This window comes from Gavialis gangeticus, unplaced genomic scaffold, assembly GCF_001723915.1.
Source record: "Gavialis gangeticus isolate Ggan-Ray unplaced genomic scaffold, GavGan_comp1, whole genome shotgun sequence".
Lineage (NCBI taxonomy): Eukaryota > Metazoa > Chordata > Crocodylia > Gavialidae > Gavialis > Gavialis gangeticus.
This window is the reverse complement of record NW_017729007.1, coordinates 11,607,602-11,616,907: the sequence shown is the minus strand read 5'-3', so window position 1 is coordinate 11,616,907 and position 9,306 is coordinate 11,607,602.

The window sequence follows — 9,306 nt, the reverse complement described above, 5'->3', positions numbered from 1 at the left end:
GAGTGTGCCAGTCCCTGGATCTGCATGTGGTGGCAATGAGCAGGGCCAGCCTCACCCGGATCCATAGCGTACAGCTCCCCATGCTCCCACCCCAGTCCCCGGCCACAGGTGGTGCCAGCACATGGAGCCAGGCTCACCCGGTCCAACAGCACTCCTGCCCAAGTCTCCGGCCACACATGGTGGCAAGGTGTAGGCCCCGTAGCGCTCCCACCAACATCCCTGGCTCCATAGCATGCAGCTCCTACAGTGTGTGGGGCCCGCCCACCCTGGCCCCATAGCACATGGCTCCCTGCACTCCCATCCTTCTCCCCCAGTGGGAGACCCTGACTCCTGGCCTGGTGGGGCCTATACCTGAATTCTTGCTCTTGCAAGCAGGCAGGCTGGGAACAGCCACAGAGCAGCCAGGCACAAGCTCTGCCAGGCAGAGGCTCCTTGTCTCTAGTGCCCATGGCTCAGGGCTGGGGCAGGTCAGGCCAAGCTGGGGTTGAGGGGTGGTTGCTTAGCCACCTGAGCTGCACCTCCCGCGTGGAGGCGCCAGCTTGCAGAGGGGCAGCCCAGGGCCAGGGCTTGCAAAGGGCTTATGGAAGGTCCCCGCAAGGCAGATGGAATTGCCTGGTGGGCCGGATCTGGCCCACGGGCCATATTTTGCCCACCCCTGATGTAAACCAACTTAAATGTCAGCTGTCTATTCATTCAAGCCAGACAAGGTTACTTGACATATGTTACTTACTTATTACCTATGCCTGACTCCTAGCAAGTGTGTGCATGCAAATAATTTAACCCCCTGGAGTCAGATCTGTATAAAAATCATGCAAGTAAGCAGGGCCATTAACTCTTTAATGAGCCCTAGGCAAACAAACTCATGGACCCCTACTTTTTCACTCAGTAATTATAACATGTAAAATAAGCACAGCTGGGCCCCTTCTTCGCTTAGGGCCTGAGGCATGTGCCTAGTTTGCCTATGTGTTAATCTGGCCCTGCTGGTAAGGTAACACACAATATTTAAAAAATAGTGGAGAAAGCACTCACATTCCCCACATAGAGTTGTTCAGGACTGGAGATGTGATGGGAGCATGGGCAGGGAAAGAAGAGAGTTGTGGAAGGGGTTATAGTTTTAAACTCACCTTCCCCTGTCCATCTGACAACCATCTTCCCTGTCCTTTGGGAACACTTAGGACTCTCATGGGGACCCAGTTCCATAGCTTGTCAATCCTAGCAGTGTCCTAAACCACTCATCAGATCACACAGCAAGACTCATTGTTCCCTCAGACTTGTCCTTGAGTAGCAGTTGTTTTTCTCTACTCTTACATCATCTGTTTTCCTGGTTCTTGTTAATGGGACGCTTTGGGCAGGGTGAGGGTGGAAGTGCATGGACAGGAGGCCTGCCTGTGTGACACGCAGACTGTCTTTTTATGGGTGCACACAATGCTTATGTTTCCAATACTGCAGAGCACCTAAGTTTTATTACTATAACTTATAACTTCACTTGGTATGTATTTGTAGCAGCTCTGTGGTAATTTATGAACTGTTTTTGACCTGGCATGTTTTTGGAGCGCTTTCTGTTGCACTACATACTGTATGTTTAGAATAATACAGGGCAATCAAAATATATGAAGAGGCTGGAGAAGGGCTTTTCTCTGTGGTCAAAGGGAAAGGACGATAAGGAATGGCCTCAAAGTGCAGCAGAGGAAATTTAGGTTGGAGATCAGGAGGGAGTTTCTGACTATGAGGGAAGGTGGTCAAACATACTTCTATAGGTGTCCTGTTGCTACCTCTAGAAGTCGTGGAATCTCCATCGCTGGAAATGTTCAAGGCAGGCTGGGAGACGCTTGGCTGGAATGGGTTAGCAGAAGGCAGAGTAGATTTGCACCTTACAGACTAACCAAAGTAGATATATAATTACATCTCTCTGGGATGGTTTTAGTCAGGGATGATCCTGCCTTGAGCAGGGGGCTGGATTAGATGATGCTGTGAGGTCATGTCTAGCCCTGCTTTCCTAAGATCCTATTAACAATAAGCCACCCAAAATAACAAACACAAAGAGTTGCTGAGACAATACTAGACTGACTCTGATGATTTTACCTCCAGTTCTAGCCAACCCAAAGAATTGATTTTGATGAGAAGGGCTGATGCACTAGAACTTGAGCGCACAGAAAAGCATGGTCAGCTTAAAAATAACTCACTTTCAAGAGAGGGCAATTTGGGGGAACTAGAACAAGGCACAGATACACACTGGGTTTTCCAAAGTCAGATCTTTCTAGTTTTAGGTAAAATAGACTGTAGACTGTTGTTTTTAAATAGTCTGCAGCTTTTCTAAATGCTGTGCTCCTTGTGCAATATAAACAAGATTTTGATTTTAAGGAGGCTGATTCATTATTTTATACATTTCGCCGCAGAATGCCAAAGAGTGGCAGTAAAGAGACCACTATCCTCAGTCTTGTCACCTCAGCCAAGGAATTAAGTCTGAACTTCTTTCTTGAAAACTTTTTATTTTAGTAAAGAAAATGAATCTCCCTTGTCAATGCAACAGCATTGTAATGCTCTTATTAGGCCTGTGCTTTCAGCAAGCAAGTGCCAAGCTAAGATTGAATATGACTTTTAATATAAACATAAGAAAAAAGCATTTGCTTGTTGGAACAAATTAATGAAAAATGGTAGTTTGCTGACTTATTTTCTGCCCTTCAATGTTGGCAAGACCTAATAATAAAATAAAACAGAATAATAGTTAGTACTTAATTTAACTCACACTTTTCACTGATAGATTTTAAATGGCTTCACAAGGATGGATACAAGTTATAGTTCCTATCATGCAACTGGGGAATTGTAAAGCACTGAGAGGCAATTTGACTTGTTTATAAGTGGCACAGCTATAAAGAGAAATCAGCTTTCCAGATGCCCAGTCCAGTGCCAGAACAAAATAGCCGCTCTCTGTATCAAGAAAAATACATAATTTGCACCCATTCAGCTTAGCCTGCTTGAAGGGTAACTAGGTCTCATGTAGAAGTTCATATGCAACGATACAGCCACCTAGGGAATGATACAGATGTTCCCTGGCTGGGTTCCTGGCAGTACCAGTCTAACCTGGGACCTCTGGACTTTAAAGCAAGAACTTCTGTTGCCTAAACTAAAGACAGCCGTGTTAGCCAAACCTGCAGCCAGCTCATGAATCTGTTTGCCCAAACTCCACCAGAGGAAAATGAAGGCCTCACCAAGAAGATATGGAATAGAAGTATCTGATGTATTAAACTTGATTGGTGAATGTTTCATTTATAGAGCTTTTCCCTTGTCCTCTTAGAAATCCAGTTTAAAGGGAGGGACTCATTTAATTTTAATCTTTTTTGCTGTTGAATGAATGAAACAGCATCTATGAGTGATGTACTGCAGTGCTTGTGTTTAGCTTTGACTAAAATGAACACTATACAATTAGTTTGCAGAAGGTGACTCAAGACACTGTTCAAGGTATGACATCTGAATAAATCTTTTTGCCACTAATCTTTTGTTAATGAAAATGTTTATCATTTACAAAGTGATACTAATTTATCAAATTAAATACAATAATTTAACAATACATTTTAGAATGGAAATGTTGCAAAACATAGGGCAAGGTTTTTTGTTTTTATGGTATGGATCATGAATAAATTATATATTAAAGTACCCATTGTTGGGACAGCTGTGTGTAGCAATGACCTCATCCAAAGCTTATTGAAATGAATAGAAGGTTATCAAGCCTGGTTACTCCCAACTGGAGTAAATTTCAAAAGCTGAATTTTTTTTGTAGACTTGAAATGTAAGAAATGTAAACTAACGTTAAAAAGAGTTGGCTAAAATTTAGGTGCATAGGATAAATAGTCTGAATTTCAGAATAGCATAACATTCAGTTTTAGCTGAATTCTCAAATTGTAGGTATTCTGATTAGAAAACTTTGGTCAGAATATTTACACTTTAGTTCTGACAGCTAAAACTTCTCAGTTTATCCCAGCCATTATAATAGTTAGGTGTAATACAAATAATATACATGTAGCTTACAAAAAGGAGAGAAACACATATTTTTAATGTATATATATGTATGTGCACACACTTTTTGTTGCATCATTTGTACTGAATATATCTAAGGTTCCAGATCATACATACTGTACCTACTATGTTCACTAATCCTGTTGTGTTTAGATCCTGACGTCCTAAATATGTGTTTTGATCCTGTAAGACAAAAAATGTTTTGGGTGAAAAGAGATTAAACAACAAAGCTGCTCAGGAAACAATTTGTTTTCCTGTGAGAATTTTAATAAACCTAAACATTTTTTCCTTTTTAAAAAATGTACTCTGTGCTTTTTCATGAAAAGCCCAAAATGCTGAAAATAAAAAAGGTTCAGATTGCCTAGGAAACCTGCCGTTTTATTTTACAAAAACAGATTTTTGAACATAAACATTTCCATTCAGCTCAAAAGCCATATTGCATATACTGAAGAAAGTTTTCAGTGAAAAAACATCTGACCAGCTCTTATAAAAATGTCAGTGTGATGCACCCTCGTCTCCTGTCTGAAATTCAGAACTGTAATTCTTTCTTTTAACTAAAGGAGGTGACTGTACAGAAATATTTGCAAAAAATATGAATGCTGAAAGTGGTGTTTATCTGATAAAACCAGAAAAAGCTGCCAAACCATTTAAGGTAAGTTGTTATTTCTAGCATTTCTGCTGTTTCACACATACTATACTGTTGGAGCTATACATATAATAGACAGTTACCATCTCATAGTTAGGCATTGATGGACTGCTTAGCTGCCATAATAATTGGGCACTTTAGAGACAGACCCCTGATGGGGAAGTCTGTTCTTCTGAAAATCCCTTCATACTCACATTCTCAGTCCAGACCATCCACTTCTTTTTTATGTCCTTCAGTAGCCACTGTCACAACTATCTAGCCTATCCTGTTGAAAAATCCTTATAGTGAATGGGGACAGCAGACCTGATATATGCACCACAACAGGAAAACGTTTAGAATTAAATGTTTCACCACTTCTAAGCAAGTTCAGTACCTTAAGTTTTTTCTGATTCTGCATAAAAATAAATGTTAACATTTCAGAGTTTTCTATGGGAAGATTTCTCATTCAATTTCAGCAGTGGTATAATGAGCCAAATGAGCATTGGTATACAATGAGCATTGGTATAATACTCATACAAATGAGCATTGGTATAATTTAGTGGCAAAACACTAAACTAAAGAGAATAGAAAACACATATTTTGCTTGGCAAAGGCCTTTTGGAGAAATTAAAACAGTTACAAACAGACTAGGGTTGAAGAGCACAGGGCTGGGTTTAGTGCAGCCTGAAACACGAAGTTGTTCATGATGAGAAGCTCTTTTTCAGTGAATAGGTGCATTTTTTTGCATTTGCTGTTTCTTATTTATTATTGCTCAAGGCTGCATTTGGTCTCAACTGTACCTAATATAACCAAGCTCTGCAAGCATCTACATCCTGAGACTGCTCATTTCTTCCTTGAAAAGGAAACAGGAAAAGAGGGGGGAAAAACTAGGTAAGCCCAAAGTTTGCTGGCTAGATGACCTGGCAAACTTTTGTTACAGGATGTTTTAAAAAGCTTTTGTTCTAGCATCCTGTCAATGTAAACCTTGGGTTGAATTATGCTAGCTCCTGGCTGGGTAGAATTATCAGCCAAATGAGTGCAGGGTTGATTCTTCTATTTCTAATAGGGTTTGCAAAGCACATTAAAAATGTATATACATATATATTAGGTGTTGTGTAATCTGCAACAAAGTTACTGCAGCTGCAGCCTTTGCTTTGTAGGCTTTCTGTGAGAAGCGTGAAGATGGAGGATGGACTGTTTTTCAGAGGCGCAATGCGGAGGGTGAGGATGGTCAGCTAGTGAATTTTATGAAGGCCTGGGAAAGCTATAAAAGAGGATTTGGACATGTTGAGTGTAAGTAAAAAGACTGCTGTTACCAGAAACAGCATTTAAAACTAAGTCTTAAAGTTAAGCCTAAAAAATCTGATGTCTAACTTAAGTTATAGTTTTTAAGGTCTGCCTATATTGTAGGTACAGAAGTGACTTTTCTGCCTTTGGATGCACAAATTATCACCAAATATCAAGTATTTCCCTTGGGAGGACCCTTAAATTTCACCTCAGGTGAGGTCTTTGCACACTCCCATCTTTTATTTCAGTATCCCAAGTTGTGATTCACTGGGCACATAACACGTGCCTAACTGCGCAGTAATCACCGGCACTGTGCAGTCCTGGCACTGCACAGGTTGTTTCTGACCCTACTGCGCAGTAGCAACAGCATCACGGTTCGTGTCTGCTGATACTACATCACTGTAACGACAAGCTATGTTACCATGGCTTGTTGCTACGGTGATGTAGCATCTCATGTAGACACGCCCACTGTAGAATACTCTACTGGCTCGTATATTTTTTAGGGAGAACAAGTGTGTGTGGGGCAGAATGATTAAGATATTTTGCCTTAGAGCCAGAAATATGAGTTTAAGCCTTGCTTTGGACTTATGCTAACATCTGCCTTTGGTCAACTCATCAGTAGGTGTTTCAAACTGAGGAACCAAAAGTGGCTACTAGCCACGTCATTCCCCTGTGTGCCATTGACTATAGACATCAGCATGAGCTAACTCTTATAGTATGACAAGCCACCTAGGTTTGGGGTAAGGGAGGAATTTCTTTGAATCCTTTTTTAATGTGTTTTTATTCTCTAGATACTATTAGAATGATAAGAAAAACACTTCCCCAGCCACATATGCAATTTGGGGCTCGGGAACTGTGTTCACTAACTATGTACAAACATGCAAGGTCTAACTAGGTATGCACCAAGTAGTTCTGTTAGCTTGTTGTCCTAGGCTGTTCTGCAGCAGAAGCCAGGAGTCCCACTACTGGGCTCCTCAAACTTTATATTGTGTTCTTGTTAGCATACTGACAGTACATTGCTACCTTTGCATAATATAATTAGGCAAAATGTAGAGATGCACCTTATAGACTACTTGGATTAACAATAATAATGAATCCAGCTGGTCTATAAGATGCATCTCTCTTTACACTGCTTTCTGCCTGACTTCAAACTAACATGGTTATTACCTCTCTGCTCATAATTTAATTAGAAGATGTTAGTCACATTGCTTTATGCATTACTGGAAGCTGTGTAGATGCTATATTGGTGGTATAAGATGCCCTCCCTTGTATAGTATAAAGATGCCCTAATTATATAGAAAGGAAAATGCACAGACATCATCACCGATATGAGCTATTTCTCCCAGATGAACACTGGCTAGGACTTCACAATATTTATACTCTGAGCCGGTAGGCAGGCAAAACATGCCAGCTACAAGTGGACATGAAGAACAGCAAAGAAGAGCATGCCTATGCACTATATGCTACTTCCACAATTGGCAATGAAAGTGAATTGTACCAAATTTCTCTAGGAAACTTTACAGGAAATGTAGGTAAGTGCCCCAGGAAATCAAAGTGCTTATAACAATTTAAACTTATATCTACCTGGTTTTGGAGCTACAGCAGAGTTTTTAAAAGTGCACACCTGCCAATTCTGCATATGATAAACTCCTAAGCTTGAGTACCAGTTGCAGTCCAGCCCACCTTTGGAAGCTGTACTGATCTCCCAACATCCCTCTTCCCCTCCTAGCCCATCTCCTTTTGCGGTATGCTTAGAATTTATATGAGTCTCAAGCACAGAAAGTCCACCAACAGCAATCCTACAGTTTTGTTTCTGTGCTCAGTTCATGCTCACTGTTGTCCATAAATACAGTTAATCTTAGAAAGGGAGACAAGTAGTCCTAGACAAGCTGTGCAAGGCCTAATAGTAATATTGTCTGGCATCCCATGGCACCCTCAAAAGGATGTCATAGCACCCTGGCTGAGAATCACTGAGGTCAGGTATAGATGTAAACAGGTATGTGGCTTAGGCTTGTTGATAGTGTTGAGTTAAATATACCCTAAAGAGGCCTTAAAAAGTTTCTGACAGATAACAGAGCATTACACTATTTTCTCCCCCATTATCTCACCAACTTCCAACTTTAACACATGTATTACACTTCTCAATGAGCAAACAAGTAGTCCCCAAATCCATTCTCTTTCCCTACCTCAAAATGGACACACACCAGGATTCAGCCAACTCACTCAGAAAGGAACCTTTTTGTTTTTAATTCTGTTGTGGTTTTGGATTTTTTTGGAGGGGGGCGGCGCGCAGGGAAAGGAAATATTTAAGATAGTAGAAAGCTCTGAATGGGGATACCCCCACATGCCCCTCTGGCCTGCTGCACTAGTGAAATACATGAAGGACTGCCATGGTCTTCAGTGCAAGAAGCAAAATTGTTTTGATGGTATCTTTCAATGAATGGGGTGGCAACCTATGGCCACATTTGGCCCACAGATGTGGGGCTTTGGCAGCATTTGGTGGTTGGGCGGGGGGGAGGCTTTCAGTAGTCTCTGTCCCCTGCCACCACAGGGAAAAGCACTAGTGCAGGGAGGGGGGAGTAGGGCTCCTACCTACCTGCCTCTAACCCAAACTGGGTCACTCCAGTCCACAACCTTTAAAGGTTGCCAACCAGTGTTTTAATGAACCAACTGCAGAACTCGGGAAGATGTTAGACAAGTTTTTCGGCACAAAGTGCCCTTCGTCAGGTCTGGGAAAGAAATAAAACACAGCCTAAAGTAAATACGAGATAAAACAATGGCTTGTTTGATTCCATATATAAAGGAGAACAGGCACTTACGGGAGTGGTAAAGGGCTGTAGAACTAAAAACAAAGGGCTGTAATAAAGAAGTACATTAAAAAACTGGAGACAAAAAAAAACCTGTGCTTTCCCCTTTGCCCACTTTTCCTGCTTAGGTGACTTGGGGGTTTGTACATCTGTTTTTTTACAAATTAATAAAGGGAAGTAATTACTGCTACTTAACAGAAGCCCCTCCTGTAGGATATGGTACCAGAGCAGTACCTCACCTAACAAGTCTACTGGATGATGATGGTGCTTTTTAGCCTGCCATCCTCACACAAAACAAAGCATAGGAGAAAATCTCTGATTGTGGTCTTGTCTTTAAGAAAAGCCTCCAATCAGGTTGGTCAAGCATGACTTGCACCTTGTGAATCCATGCTGACTGTTCCTAATCACCTTTTTCTCTTCCAAGTCCTTACACATGGATTCCTTGAGGATCTGCTCCATAATTTTTCCAGCCACTGAGGTGAAGCTGACTGGTGTGTAGTTCCCTCCATTTTCCCTCTCTTAAATACGGGCACTGTTTGCCCTTTTCTAATCATCCAAGACCAATCCTGATCC